Here is a 17,309-nt window from a genome sequence, read left to right on the forward strand (position 1 = left end):
AATGAAATGTATTTTTTTTCTCTGTTTGGATAATTTATTTCTATCTTTAAGAAGAATTTCATTGCAATTCAAATGTAAGTCACACTACTTTAAATTAAGCATGATTATGTAAATCTATTGTAAATTACCAAATCATACAGACATATTTGAACTCAGTAAAAATTAACACTAAAGTGGTACTGCTTAAACCACCTTTACTAACAGAAGTATACTTTGAAATCTAGTTTAATGCAAATATATACTTAAGAAAATTTTATACATAATTTTTGAGGGAAATCAAAATGACCCCAGATAGAAGGAAACACAAAGTTCTCTTCTTACTTCAGTCAATTATAGAATCCACATGAAATAATTTTAACTATGTAACACAGCATTACATTTTTATAATTAAGTTAATTAACATATTTCACCATTCTTTTTTTCAATTCCATAAGGACAGAAAATACTCCATTTTTTCATGCCAACGACAATATTAGTAGTTTTTATAAAATTGTATAACACAAACATTCAAGGCCTAGCTTTAATTTTTATAATCCAAAAATTCTCAATTAATAGGGATTGTATATACTCCAACTGCCTCTATCCTAAATGTTCGAGAAGATATTTACCTTCTGACATACATAAACTAGAGGCAATTTTCATATCCTTAAAATGATCAAAATATCATTAGCAAAAATCCAGGAAAAGTGTTTCCTAGCATACCTAATTAATGATGAAGAATATTACTTTTACCTAATTTTTATTCCTCTTCTTAATAAAATTACAGGGCTGTGGCTATTGAAACTTGTGTATGCTTTGTGAAGTTCTTGTGCTGTGTTTTTCAGCTCTATCAAGTCGTTTATGTTCTTCTTTAAGCTTGTTTTTCTAGTTAGCATTTTCTCTAACCTTTTTTCAATGTTTTTAGCTTCTTTGCATTCGGTTACAATAGTTCCTTTAGCTCAGAGAAGTTTGTGATTACCCAAGTTCTGAAGCCTGCTTTCGTCAATTTTTCAAACTCATTCTCCATCCTGTTTTGTTATCTTGCTGATGAGGAGTTGTGATCCCTTGGAGGAGGAGAGGCATACTGGTCTGTGATGGTTTCATTTCTTTTGTGCTGTTTTCTTCCTATCTTCATGGATTTATCTAACTTTGAACTTTGATGTTGGTAATTTTCGATGGGGTCTCTGAGTGGACATCATTTCTGTTGATGTTTAAGCTATTTCTTTTTGTTTTTTAGTTTTCCTTCTAACAGTCGGGCCCCTCTGCTGTATGAGGCATTTTGTTGTTGTTGTTGTTGTTATTCAGCTGTCAAGGAGCCTCTTGAGGAGGCAGTCTATCCCTTCTCTGCCGGCAGAGGCACTGCTGGGCTGCCTTAGACTCAGCACAGCAGCTATGCAGGCTTTCTCTGGCTTTTGTTTACCCAGGTGAGATTAGACCCACCTTCGCAATGGCAGATGCCCTTCCCCCTACCAAGCTCGATCATCCCAGGTTGAGTTCAAACTGATGCGCTGGCTGTGAAACTCTCAACTAAGAGAGTTTCAGGTTGCTTGTCTTTGTGGGGGTGGGACCTGCCAAGCCGTACACCTGTCTCCCTGCTTTCAGCTCTCCCTCTCTCTGGGGGGCAGATAGATCTGTCCCGTAGGCACTTTCAGCTCTAGTGAAAACTTGTGTCCAGTTCTGTGCCAATAACTCACGGGCCAGCCAACCAGAGCTGTCTCTCAGATACATTTTGATAACTCACAGTGCTTTTCAGCCTGGTGGCATTCTCCTGGACTGTGGGGTTGCAATGGCCTTGGGAGAAGCACAGTATCTGAACCGGAGTGCTGAGGGGGTAAAGTTCCCCATCCTCCAGTCAGTTGTGCATACTGGGTGGGGCAGCACCTCCCTGCCTTGGTTCGAACTCCTTGGGCTACACCCACTGTACAACCAGTCCCACTGAAATGAACCTGGTATCTCGGTTGGAAATGAGATCATTCACCTTCTCTGTCTCTCTTGCTGGGAGTTAAAAAGTGGATGTAGACTCAGAATTAGGTATCCTTGGATCTTACAGATATCCTATCTGTTCCCAAATCCATAGTGGACTCTACACAAGTCAAATGATATTTATAAAAACTATTCTCTTGTTGGTTTCCATAACTTAAAACAAGTCAGCACAATCAAGTGGGTAAACTTATCTAAAGATCTTTGCCCATTACTTGATCAAAGATATTTCAACATAGGCCACTGAACACCTTTTCAGAATTGAAAATGTAATCTCCCTATTTCATAAACATACCTGGTTTTGGGAATTTTAAATTGATATAGCCATAGAATAAGAAAATTTCTTCTATCTTGAGTGGCCTCATATGCTACAAAACATATCACCTGGGCTATGCAAGGATCCATTTCATGTTTTCTGACTTCGATTCTGAAGACATCTTTACATGTTCCACAGATCAAGACTCATCCAACATGGTAAAATAAAAAAAAAAAAAAAGGATGAAGATGTATTGTTTTACCCTTTCAATGAAGTAGTAGTGATGTTTAGGATAGAAGTCAGGCTTTGGAGAGTGGAAAAAATGTGTTCCTTACATTTCTTCAAGGACCATTTGCATTTTTATATGGATGTGCATTTAAATGAAGCTTTTTTCATATAATGAAAATTTTGGTAATGCATTTACCTTCTCAGCTGTTCCATTTGAAATTTTAAAAAAGAACTTGACCAGGTAGGTCTCACCTATTTCTGTTCAATTTATAAAACCAACAAATAGTTTCCTTATGTTTGAAAAGTTTAACGTGCAAAAAGTACAAATGAAAGGCAGATTTTAAAATTACACAATACCATACAAAATAGGAATAAATAAATAAATTTATTTATTTATAAATAAATATATTCCTCCTCAAAAACAGTTTCATAATCAAACTCATTTGAGAATTGCCACATTTCTTCATTCTAAGTACACTTATATAATAATTTATGATGGTGCAGCCTAGAACTACTTCAAGGGATCAGAAAACATGTATTGTCAAGAAGACAGACATTAATATGGTAATTATACATGCAAAAAAACCCAACTATGTCATACATTTAAAGGCACTTGATAATATGAGGGTTTAAGTAAGACAGTTGATCTAATCTGGGAAGTCTACAAAGTCTTCCTTCAGAAAGTGACGACTGAAATGAGATCTGATGAATGTGCATGATTTAGCTACAAGGAGAGGGAAGAGCAATAAAAAAAATACATAAATATTGACTTCTGCCAAGATGGCCAAATAGGAACAGCTCCAGAGTGCAGTTCCCAGTGAGAGGAATGCAGAAGGTGAGTGATCTCCACATTTCCAACTGAGGTGCCAGGTTCATCTTAATGGGACTAGTTGGAGAGTGGGTGTAGCCCAAGGAGGGAAAACCGAGGCAAGGAGGGTGCTGTCTCATCCAGGAAGTTAAATGGGCTGAAGGACCCTGCTTTCTACACAATGTAGGCCATTGAGGACTTTTCCAGCCACTCCAGAACTATGGTTCAGATACTACACTTTTCCCATGGTCTTTACAACCCACAGACCAGGAAATTCCCACTCGTCCATTCCCCTAAGGAAAGGAGGCTGAGGGCTCGGTGGGTGCCACCACCATTAACACCAGCAAGATGAAACCTGCTGGCTTCAGATTTTTACAGCCAGCACAGCAGTTTGTGCTCAACCTGGAATGGTAGAGCTCAGTGGGGGAAGGGTATCTGCCATTGCCGTGGCAATGTGCCATTACTGAGGCAGTTCTGATCTTGCCTGTATGGACAAAATTGCAGGGAAGTTTGCATGTGGCTGGACGGAGCCCACAGCAGCTCAGCAATGTTTATGAAGACAGACTGTGACTAGATTCCCTCCCTGCTTGGCACAGCATCTCTGTAAAGAGGCAGTAGCCCATCTAGGACTTATAAATAAAGCCCCACCATCCCAGGACAGAAGACCTGGGAAAAGGGGCAGTTGTGAGTTCCACTGCAGCAGACTTACATGTCCCTGCGCAGCAGATCTAAAGGAGCAACAGAGCACTTGACTGCCTCCTCAAGGGGCTCCCAAACCCCCATATATCCAAAGAGACACCTCATACAGGAGAGCTCTGGCTAACATCTGGTGGGTACCCTTCTGGGACGACACTACCAGAGGAAGAAACAGGCAGCAATACTTGCTGTTTTGCAGCCCCTGCAGGTGATTCCCAGGCAAGCTGGGTCTGCAGTGGACCTCTAGCAGTCCTGGAGCAGAGTGACCTGTCACAAGGAAAACTAGAAAACAAAAAGAAATAACTTCAACATCAACAGAAATTATGTTCATCCAGAGACCCCATCCGAAAGTCACCAACTTCAAAGAACAGCACAAAAAGGATGAAATCACCCAAATCCAGAACTCTTCTCCTCCTCCAAGGGATTACAACTCCTCACCAGCAAGGGGAAAAAACTGGATGGAGAATGAGTTTGACGAATTGACAAAAGCAGGCATCAGAAGGTGGGTAATCACAAACTTCTCTGAGCTAAAGGAACATGTTCTAAGCCCAATGTAAAGAAACTAAGAACCTTGAAAATAAGTTAGACAAAATGTTACCTAGAATAACCAGCTTAGAGAAGAACATAAATGACTTGATGGAGCTGAAAACACAGCACCAAAACTTAGCAAAGCATACAGAAGTATCAATAGCTGAATTGATCAAGCAGAAGAAAGAATATCAGAGATTGAAGATCAACTCAATGAAATAAAAAGGGAAGGTAAGATTAGAGAAAGAAGAGTGAAAAGAAATAAACAAAGCCTCGAAGAAATATGGGGTTATGAAGGCTTAATCTGTTTGATTCATGTACCAGAATGTGATGGGGAGAATAATCCAAGCTGGAAAACACTCTTCAGGATATTATCCAGGAGGACTTCCCCAACCTAGCAAGGAAGGCCAACATTCAAATCCAGGAAATACAGAGAACACCACAAAGATACTCCTCAAGAAGAGCAACTCCAAGGCACATAATCATCAGGTTCACCAGGAAAAAATGCTAAGGGCAGCCAGAAAGAAAGGTTGGGTTACCCACAAAGGGAAGCCCATCAGACTCACAGCAGATCCCTCAGCAGAAACACTATAAGCCAGAAGAGAGTGGGGCCAATATTCAACATTCCTAAAGAAAAGAACTTTCAACCCAGAATTTCATATCCAGCCTAACTGAGCTTCATAAGTGAAGGAGAAATAAGATTCTTTATGGACAATCAATTGCTTAGAGATTTCATCACCACCAGGCCTGCCTTGCAAGAAGTCCTGAAGAAAGCACTAAACATGGAAAGGAACAGCCAGTACCAGACACTGCAAAAATGTACCAAATGTGGTAAAGACTATTGACACAATGAAGAAACTGCATCAAATAATGGGCAAAACAACCAGCTAGTATCAAAATGGCAGGATCAAATTCACACACAAAAATATTAACCTTAAATGTAAACAGGCTAACTGCCCCAATCAGAAGACATAGACTAGTAATTTGGATAAAAAGTCAAGACCCATCAGTGTGCTGTATTTAGGACACCCAACTTAGGTGCAAAGACACATATAGACTCAAAATAAACGGATGGTGAAAGATTTACCAAGCAAATGGAAAGCACAAAAAAGCAGGGGTTGCAATCCTAGTATCTGATAAAACAGACTTTAAGCCAACATAGATCAAAAAAGACAAAGAAGGGCATTACATAATGGTAAAAGGATCAATGCAACAAGAAGAGTTAATTATCCTAAATATATATGCACCCAATACAAAAGCACCCAGATATATAAAGCAAGTTCTTAATGACCTACAAAGAGACTTAGACTCCCACACAATAATAGTGGGAGACATTAACACTCCATTGTCAATATTAGACAGATCCATGAGACAAAAAATCAACAAGGATATGCAGGACTTGAACTCAAATCTGGACCAAGCAGACCAAATAGACATCTACAGAACTCTCCACCCCAAATCCACAGAATATACATTCCTCTCAACACTACATCACACTTACTCTAAAATTGACCACATAATTGGAAGTAAATCACTCCTCAGTAAATGCAAAACAATGGAAACCATAAAAACTTGTCTCACAGTGCATTTATATTAGGACTCAGGGTTAAGAAACTCGCTCAAAACCATGCAACTACATGGAAACTGAGCAACCTGCTCCCAAATGACTACTGGAGAAATAATGAAATGAAGGCAGAAATAAAGATGTTCTTTGAAACCAGTGAGAGTGAAGACACAATGTACCAGAATCTCTGGGATACATTTAAAGCAGTGTCTAGAGGGAAATTTATAGCAATAAATGCCCACATGAGAGCAAGGAAAGATCTAAAATTGACACCTTATTGTCACAATTAAAAGAACTTGATAAGCAAGATCAAACAAATTCAAAACAAATTCAAAAGCTAGCAGAAGACAAGAAATAACTAAGATCAGAGCAGAACTGAAGTAGACAGAGATACAAAAAAACCTTTCAAAAAAATCAAAACCAGGAGCTAATTTTTTGAAAAGATCAACAAAATAGATAGAATGCTAGCCAGACTAATAAAAAAGAAAAGACAAGGGAATCAAATAGATGAAATAAAAAATGATAAATGGGATATCATAACTGATTCCACAAAAATATGAACTACCATCAGAAATACCTACAAACAACTCTATGAACATAAACCAATAAATCTAGAAGAAATGAATAAATTACTGGACACTTACACCCTCCCAAGACTAAACCAGGAAGAAGGTGAATCCCTGAATAGACCAATAACAAGAGCTAAAGTTGGGGCAGCCACTAATAGCCTACCAATCAAAAAATGTCCAGAACCATATGGGTTCACAGCCAAATTCTACTAGATGTACAAACAGGAGCTGATACCATTCCTTCTGAAACTATTCCAAACAACACAAAAAGAGAGAATCCTCCTTAACACATTTTATGAGACAAACATCATCCTGATACCAAAACCTGGCAGAGACACAAATGAAAAAGAATAATTGAGGCCAATATACATGACAAACATCCATGCAAAAATCTTCAACAAAATACTTACAAACCGAATGGAACAACACATCAAAAAGCTTATCCATCATGATCAAGTAGGCTTCATCCCTGGAATGTAAGGCTGGTACAGCATGCAAAAATCTATGCTAAAAACTCTCAATAAACTAGTTATTGATGGACCACATCTCAAAATAATAAAAGCTGTTTATGACAAACCCACAGGCAATATCACACTGAATGGGCAAAAAATGAAGTATTCCCTTTGAAAACTAGCACTAGACAAGGGTGAACTCTCTCACCATTCCTATTCAACATAATAATGGAAGTTCTAGCCAGACCAATCAGGCAAGAAAAAGAAATAAAGGGTATTCAAGTAGGAAAAGAGGAATTCAAATTGTCTCTATTTGCAGAACATATGTTTGTATATTTAGAATACCCCATTGTCTCAGCCCAAAATCTCCTTAAGATGATAAGCACGTTCAGCAAAGTTTCAGGATAAAAAATAATAATAATAAATGTGCAAAAATCACAAGCATTCCTATGCACCAATAACAGCAGAGAGCCAAACAGAGAGTGAACTCCCATTTGCAATTGCTACAAAGAGAATAAAATATCCAGGAAAACAACTAACAAAGAATGTAAAGGACTTCTTCAAGGAGAACTACAAACCACTGCTCAGCAAAATAAGTGAGGACACAAACAGACAGAGAAACATTCCATGCTCATGGTTAGGAAGAATCAATATCTTGAAAATGGCCATACTGCCCAAAGTAATCTATAGATTCAATGATATCCCCCCATCAATTCGCCAATGGCCTTCTTCAGAGAACTAGAAGAAAACCACCTTAAACTTCATATGGAACTGAAAGAGAGTCCACATAGCCAAGTCAATTCTAAGCAAAAAGAACAAAGCTGGAGGCATCATGCTACTTGACTTCAAACTGTATTATAAGGCTACAGTAATCAAAATGGCATGGTACTGGTACCAAAACAGAGATATAGTCCAATGAAACAGAACAGAGGCCTCAGAGGCAACACCACACATCTACAACCATCTGATCTTTGACAAACCTCACAAAAACAAGCAATGGGTAAAGGATTCCCTGTTCAATAAATGGTGTTGGGAAAACTGGCTAGCCATATGCAGAAAGCAGAAACTGGACCCCTTCCTGACACCTTACACTAAAATTAACAAGAGAAGACATATACGAGGCAAACGAACATATGAAAAAATGCTCATTATCACTGGTCATTAGAGAAATGCAAATCAAAACTACATTGAGATACCATCTGACACCAGTTAGAATGGCGATCATTAAAAAATCCAAAGACAACAGATACTGGAGAGGATGTGGAGAAATAGGAACACTTTTACACTGTTGGTGGGAGTGTAAATTAGTTCAACCTTTGTGGAAGACAGTGTGGCAATTCCTCAAGGACATAGAAATAGAAATACCTTTTGACGCAGCAATCCCATTACTGGGTATACATCCAAAGGATTATAAATCATTCTGTTATAAGGACACATGTACACGGATGTTCATTGCAGCACTGTTTACAAGCAAAGACTTGGAACCAACCCAAATGCCCATTGACGATAGGCTGGACAGGCAAAATGTGGCACATATACACCATGGAATACTATGCAGCCATAAAATGCGATGAGTTCATGTCCTTTGTAGGGACATGGATGAACCTGGAAACCATCATTCTCAGCAAACTAACACAAGAACAGAAAATCAAAAGCTGCATGTTCTCACTCATAGGTAGGTGTTGAACAATAAGAACACATGGACACAGGGAGGGGAGCATCACACACTGGGGTCTGTGGGGGGGAACTAAGGGAGGGACAGCTGGGGGTCGGGAGTTGGGGAGGAATAGCATGGGGAGAAATGGCAGATATAGGTGATGGAGAGGAAGGCAGCAAACCACATTGCCATATATGTACCTATGCAAAAATCTTGCATGTTCTTCACATGTATCCCAAAACGTAAAACACAATAAAATATATATATTTTTTAAAAATCCAGGAACACAACTAACAAAGGATGTGAAGAACCTCTTCAAGGAGAACTGCAAACCATTGCTCAAGGAAATAAGAGAGGACACAAACAGATGGAAAAACGTTCCATGCTCATTGTTAGAAAGAAGCAGTATCATGAAAATGGCCATACTACCCAAAGTAATTTATAGACTCAATGTTCTTCCCATCAAGTTAACATTGACCTTCTTCACAGAACTCAAAAAAACAAAAAACAAAAAACAAACAAACAAAAAAACACCTTAAACTTCATGTGGAACCAAAAAAGAGCCTACAGGGCCAAGATAATTCTAAGCGAAAAAAACAGCTGGAAACATCACACTACTTGACTTCAAACTATATTACAAGGCTACAGTAATCAAAACAGCATGATACTGGTATTAAAACTGATATAGACCAAGGGAACAGAACAGAGGCCTCTGAAGTAATGCCACACATCTACAACCAACTGATCTTTCAAAAACCTGACAAAAACAAGCAATGGGGAGAGGATTCCCTGTTTAATAAATGGTGTTGGCAAAACTGGTTAGCCATGTGCAGAAAGCAGAAACTGGACCCCTTCTTTACACCTTATACAAAAATTAACTACAGATAGATTAAATATTTAAACATAAGACTTAACACCATAAAAACCCTAGAAGAAAACCAAGGCAATACCATTCAGGACATAGGCATAGGCAAGGACTTAATCACTAAAACACCAAAAGCAATGGCAACAAAAGCCAAAATAGACAAATGGGATCTAATTAAACTTAAGAGCTTCTGCACAGAAAAACAATCATTACAGTGAACTGAAAACCAACAGAATGGGAAAAAAACTTTTGCAAGCTACCCCTCTGACAAATGGCTAACATCTGAATCTAGAAAGCACTGAAACAAATTTACAAGAAAAAAAATCAAAAAGTAGGAGAAGTATATGAACAGACACTTTTAAAGAAGATATTCATGCAGCTAAAAACATGAAAAATCATCACTGGTCACTAGAGAAACGAAAATCAAAATCATTTTGAGATAGCATCTCATGTCTGTTAGAATGGCAATTATTTAAAAAATCTGGAGGCAACAGATGCTGGAGAGGATGTGGAAAAATAGGAACACTTTTACACTCTTGGTGGGAGTGAAAATTAGTTCAACCATTGTGGAAGACAGTGTGGCAATTCCTCAAGGACGCAGAAATAGAAATACCTTTTGACCCAGCAATCCCATTACTGGCTATATATCCAAAGGATTGTAAATCGTTCTATTATAAGGACACATGCACACGAACGTTCATTGCAGCACTGTTTACAAGCAAAGACTTGGAACCAACCCAAATGCCCATCAATGACAGATTGGAAAAAGAAAATGTGGTACATATATACCATGGAATAATATGCAGCCATCAAAAAGGATGAGTTCATGTCCTTTGCAGGGACATGGATGAGCTGGAAACCATCATTCTCAGCAAAGTGACACAAGAACAGAAAACCAAACACCTCATGTTCTCACTCATAAGTGGGTGTTGAACAATGAGAACACATGGACGCAAGGTGGGGAATATCACACACTGAGATCTGTTGGGGAGTCAGGGGCTAGAGGAGGGATAAAAGGGGTAGGGGTATTGGGGAGGAATAAGAGGAAAAATACAGAATGTAGGTGATGGGAGGATGGAAGCAACAAACCACCAGGGTATGTGTATACCTATGTAAAAATCCTGCAAGAGCTGCACATGTACCCCAGAAATTAAAGTATAATTTAAAAAAAAAGTTAAAAAAAAGTAAAGTAAATATTGGGGAGAAAGAAATGCCTAATAATTTAATAGATTATTAAGGAGACTTAAGATCTGTGTTATATTCAGTATGGAATAAAAATACTGAATAACTTTTAAAAATACATAAATATCTCATAGCAGTAGAGAAGACAGCAATGTACAAAAAACTTTAAAAAATCTTTATTGCTTAAGTGTGGAGAAAATCCCAAATAGAAGTTTGTAAGACCAGGCTGTGTAAAGCTTTATAGGCAAATTTAAAAATGTCTCTTTAGCTAAGAATGGAAGTCATTCAGGAGATTTGAAATTGAGTATTTGTGCTTCAAAAAATATTAATACGTTAGTTGTTAAGGAAATATTGGAGTGAACCCAGAGCTTATGTGGATAAATCAGTTTAAAGATTTCTACAGAGGTCATATTAATAATAGTTTTTTAACTGTTTTGGAGTAATAGTGGTAGAAATTGAGTAAAGGAGGAAGGAAGGACATGGCAAGATATAAGATCTAAGCCTTGCAGAGTTAGAAATGATGAAGAGTGTTGAAACAGAAGAATTGGTAAAATGCAAGAAAGACAGAAGATTATGAATTTAGTTTTGGAAATATTGAATTTAAGTTCATTTGGAACTTCCAAAAGGATATACATGTTTGGAAACTCAAATAAGAAATCTGCCTTGGTTACATTAAAATTAGAATTTAGTCCTTCTTATAAGTAGCAATTGACATTTGCCAGTATAATGTTACACTAATTAGTACTCATAAATGGCTTCTACTAAATATTTTCTAAATTAGTAGAGAACTAAGGTATTAGTATATACATGATTAAAAGTATTCACTTAGACCAACATATGGAAAGCCTTAACAATATCAGAAGGCATACAGGTGCTCTCTCTCTCTCTCTCATGCACACGCACACACACACACACACACACACACACACACACACACACACAGACACACACAGAGACACATGCACAGAAAAGAAAAACAAAGATTGCACATTAAAAGTCTTATTTAAATAATTCATAACATAATTGAAAACTAATTAAAAAATCTGTCATTCACTCCATTAACGTAATATTTCAGATTGAATTACAAAACAAAACCCTACTCTACACTGTATGCAAAAACACAAATAAAAATGCATAAATTCAGAAAAGTTAAATGTAAGGGGATGAACAGATGTATAGCAGGAAAGAAAGGAGGGTAGAAAGAAAGGAATGGGAAGTAGAAAAGAAGAGAGAGAGAGAACAAAAGGAAGAAAGAAACAGAAGGCCATGATCATAGAATCTGAGAAAGTAAATTTCAGTCCAAAGAAGCATTTTAAAAGATAGGAAAGAACAATTTACAATGCAAAAGAGTATAATTCAAAAGTAAGTTTAATTATTATTAATATGTATGCACCAAACACATAAGAAGCACATTCATAAAACAGTAAAGAATATACAAACAGAAGAGGATTGAAAGTACTAGAAGTAGGAAATCTTTACTAACCTAATGGTGTAAGTCTTATATAAAATAAAATACATAAGTACAATAAATAAATACTGATGTAGAAGAAATACCATAATAAATTAATTAAACAAGTAAAATTTTTAGGTTATCTGGAAAATAATAATGTTTTTCACAAAATAAAATTATATGATAATTTATTAAATTTATTTTATTTCATTTTGGAACCTATACAATACAGGTGAAACAATGCTTGCAGAAAAATTTATAATTTAAAATGCTATGTTAGTGACAAATAGTCAGTCAATAAATGGTTAAAGCATTCATTTCACAAAGTTACCAGGAGAGAAATTATGCTGAATAAAAGGAGCAAATTAATATTATGAAAGCAGAGGCAAACAGGTAAGAAAGATTTTAAAATATATTTAATAAATATTGCTAAAATTATACCTTTAAAGCCTATAAAAACAAGAGATAGATTAGTAGCTGTTATAACTTTTGAGAAAAAAAGACCGTATAAATGCCTAAATTGTTGAGGAAAGAAATAGCTACAGAAAAAAATAAAATAAATATAATTTTGCTCAGTTCTTTGCTAACATATTTTAAGGTTTCGTGTAGTAGATAATGCTTAGAAAAATATGATTTACCAAAATTGGCCCCAGGAAAGATATGCAATCTAATCACTTGACTTCCAAATATGTAACATAGAAGTTATTCCAAGAGTTGCATCCCAGAAAAGCACAATATCCAACTGTTTTCAGAGTACTCAATCAAATCTTTAAGGGGCAGGTTATTCTAATGTTATCTAAATAATGTCAGAACTTAAATTATAATTGAATTTTACAATTTTTATGAAGCAAATATAACACTGATATTAACATGTGTCCAAAATTATATGACAAAATAAATTTACAGAGAGGCTTCACTTAAAGTCTTCAGTGAAAAAAACCTAAATTTAATGTTAACATCAGCAACCATAAGCACACTAGAAGAAAATCACATCATGAGAAAGAGGAGCATAAAGTAGAGAACAACCTGGAAAGGGTATTACTTAACATTTGATAAATTCTCTTTGCCATACTGTTCAAAAATAAGCAATTTTTTTTACTAATGTTTGACATGGCTCCATATGGTTGACAATTTCATACCTATCAGAATTATCATTGCAATAATTTTATATTCAGAAATTCTACTTTCGTAAAATCATCCCTAATATATCCTAGCACATGTGGAATAATTCATGAACAAAGTGAGTGCATTTTCATAGTAGTAGCACACTGGAAAAAATCTTAAATGTCAATACAGGATAGATGCAATAAATTGATATATTCCAAGAAGAAAATATTGATCTATAAGAAAGAACAAAATGTCTATTTCTGTACTGATAAAAGTAGAACTTGAAAATATTCTAAACAGTTAAACATAAAGGTTTTAAATACTGTAAATATGTATGTTAGAAAGAAAAATGTGTACACATGTATGCATGCATATGCATGTATGTTTATTAATAAAGAGTACATGATGACAATAAACATCTGAACAGGGGAACAAGCAGTTCAGATTTTCTTATGGGTAGATACCCAGTAGTGGGATTGCTGGATCAAATGATGGTTCTACTTTCAGTTCTTAACGGAATCTCCACAATATTTTCCATAGTGGTTGTACTAGTTTACATTCCCACCAGCAGTGTAAAGTTGTTCCGTTTTCACTGCATCCCCACTAAAATCTATTATTTTTTGATTTTCTGATTATGGCCATTCCTGGAGGAGTAAGGTGGTATTTGTGATTTTGATTTGCATTTCCCTAATCATTAGTGATGTTGAACATTTTTCACATATTTGTCGCCATTTTTATATCTTCTTTAAAGAACTGTCTATTGATATCCGTAGCTCATTTTTTGACTGGATTGTTTCTTGTCAATTTGTTTGTGTTAGTTGTAGATTCTGTATATTATTACTTTGTTGGATGTATACATTGTGAAGATTGTCTCCCACTCTGTGGGTTTTCTGTTTGCTGATTATTTCTTTTGCTGTGCAGGAACTTTTTAGTTTAATTTAAGTCCCATTTATTCACCTTTGTTTTTGTTGTGTTTGCTTTTGTGTTCTTGGTCATGAAGTCTTTGACTATGCCAATGTCTAGAAAGGTTTCTCTGATGTTATCTTCTATAATTTTATGGTTTCAGATCTGAGATTTAAGTCTTTGATCCATCTTGAGTTGATTTTTGTGTAAGGTGAGAGACAAGGATCCAGGTTTGTTCTTCTACATGTGGCTAGCCAATTGTCCCAGCACTATTTGTTGAATAGGGTGTCCTTCCCCACTTTATGTTTTTGTTTGCCTAGTCAAATATCGGTTATCTGTAAGCATTTGGGTTTGTTTCTGGGTTCTCTATTATGTTCCACTGGTCTATGTGCCTATTTTTATACCAGTACCATGCTGTTTTGGTGACTATGGCCTTATAGTATGGTTTGAAGTCACCTAATGTGATGCTTCCATATTTGTTCTTTTTGCTTAGTCTTGCTTTGGCTAAGAAGGCTCTTTTTTCATTCCATATTAATTTTAGGATTGCCTTTTTTAGTTCTGTGAAGAATGATGGTGGTATTTTGTTGGGAATTGTATTGAATTTGTAGATTGCTTTTGACAGTGTGATCATTTACACAATATTGATTTTACCCATCCATGAGCATGGGATGTGTTTCCATTTGTTTGTGTAATCTATGATTTCTTTCACCAGTGTTTTGTAGTTTTCCTTATAGAGGTCTTTTACCTACTTGGTTGGTATATTCTTAAGTATTTTATCTTTTTTCTGCCATTGTAAAGGGTTTGAGTTGTTGAATTGATTCTAAGCTTGATCTATGTTGGTGTATAGAAGAAATACTGATTTGTGTACATTTATTTTGTATCTTGACCCAACATTATATATACTCACTCATAATTGGGAGCTAAGCTATAAGAACATAAATTTATAAGAATGATACAATAGAATTTGGGGACTTGGGAGAAAGAGTGGGAGGGTGATGAAGGATAAAAACACTACAAATGAGGTACTATTTATACTGATCATTGATGGACACACAAAAATCTCACAATTCACCACTAAAGAACTTACTGATGGAACCAAACATGACTTGTTCCCCAAAAACCTAAGCAAACAAATAAATAAACATATATAGAGAGCCTGACTTCTGAAAAACAACACAAGCAGTCAACAATATTATGCACTGCTGGGAATCCCAGTAAATTGTATAATGAGAAATGTGAAATATTTTCATTGTCATTGATACATTGGTGATATATGATAATGCATATATCAGAGTTTGAGAGGTCCTGCAGTATTAAAATTCATATAAAATACTTTTATTCACAGTTTTTCAAATTTACTTGATCATTTGTTTCTTCTTAAATAGCACATACTCTGAGGAAACAGAATTAGTGTTCAATGAAATGTGTTTCTGGAAAACATAAAATTATAAAAATTATTCCATATAATTAAAGGAAAAAAAATCAAACTTCTGAGTACTATATCAGGAAAGTTACTGCCTTAAACATTCCATAATCTGGCAGATATGTAGGGCATGTGTTTCTAACCATTCAATTATAGATGCTTTAATGAAACTTATGTGTAATTTTAGAACCTCTGCAAACAATGGTTTGCAACAGAGTAAGATAAAAGACTTCTGAATATGGGTGAGCTTGAAATTACTTCATGCTGAACTAGCACCATTAGTCCTTTGAATGACCTACATTTTTAATTTGGCATGAAATCATTTCAAGCTATGTAGTGAAACTAATGAGGCTGCTACAACTGTGCAAAGCAATAATCAACACTATGTTATTGTGGAGAGTTTATTAAGTCCATGCATGAAGTGAACAAAGACAGCTTTTCTTTAAGAAAGGAGACATGTGTTTATGTTGTTTTCTGTATAAAAATAAATATTCCAAATGTGTATGATGCCTGGAAAAAGTCCAAGATCATTAGTTATTTTCAGACAAATGTGCAGCTCTGAGAATCACTCAGTGCAATGATTACGGAGACAGTTTTAGTGTTTCTTGGAATGTTTCTTCATCTATTAAGGAAACAATGGTCCTGTGAGAAAACTAATGATGTTAAAAGACTAAAGCAGCTGCCCTGGCTTTGGATCGGGTAAAAATGTGTACTTATACCAGAGTATTTCTCCATCCAAAAGAGCCTTCTTAACAAAGGGATGTATTTCTTTTACAACAATTATGATCAACGGCAGTAAATCTAAATACGTTACCTTAAAACATACAAAAATTACTCTGATAACTAAATATGAGCTCAGGTTTATCCAAGTGCTATGGCATGACAGGAGAAACAACAAGAAAAATAAATAAGAAAGAATCCTTATTAATCTCATTTTTATAATATATGTTCTTCTTTTTCTATTATGTAAGCAAAATCAAATTAAATGTTTCTTCCTGCCACTTCACTGAATGTTGATCTTTCTTATAGACAAAGGAGATCAGACATATATGCCTTCTTTCATTCATTAAACATCCACCAGCCATGAAACCATTCACTGATTTCTCCAATAAATACTGAATGTAATGTGGTGTCAGCACTGGGAATGCTTATACAGCTAAGTCATAGCTTATGCAAGGAGCTTACAGCCTGATGGAGGAGGAAGCATATTCCTACTACTCAGCATCCTTACCTTAGGAGCAGTAGGGGAAGTGGAGTCTCTAACTGAAGTTGGGGATCTGGGAGGGTGTCTTACAGTATCACCACTGTACAATCTCTTGAGGATTACCTGAGAGTCAGTCAGGTTAAAAGGGCAGGTAAAGCTCTGCCAAGGCCAAGGCCAAGGGCACAGAAAGAAGAAACTGTCAGGTGTGTACAGGAAATGAGAAGAATCCCATTATGAGGATCAAGGCAAGATCAAGACTTGAGAGTAAATGGGCAGGAAGAGGTAAGCAAAAAGTGCATTTGAATTTAAGTGTTTTAGAAATAACTGTGCGATTATAGATATCCTCAATGTAAATGATGTGGAAAGTAACAAAAATGTCCTGAAAAATAATTTTAAAGTGTAGCATTTGAAGCACTTTGAGTCACACCTGATGTTTAAATTTGTATATCACTGTTAGT

Source organism: Sapajus apella, unplaced genomic scaffold (assembly GCF_009761245.1).
Source record: "Sapajus apella isolate SASKATOON/1434 unplaced genomic scaffold, GSC_monkey_1.0 scaffold7, whole genome shotgun sequence".
In the NCBI taxonomy this organism is placed as follows: domain Eukaryota; kingdom Metazoa; phylum Chordata; class Mammalia; order Primates; family Cebidae; genus Sapajus; species Sapajus apella.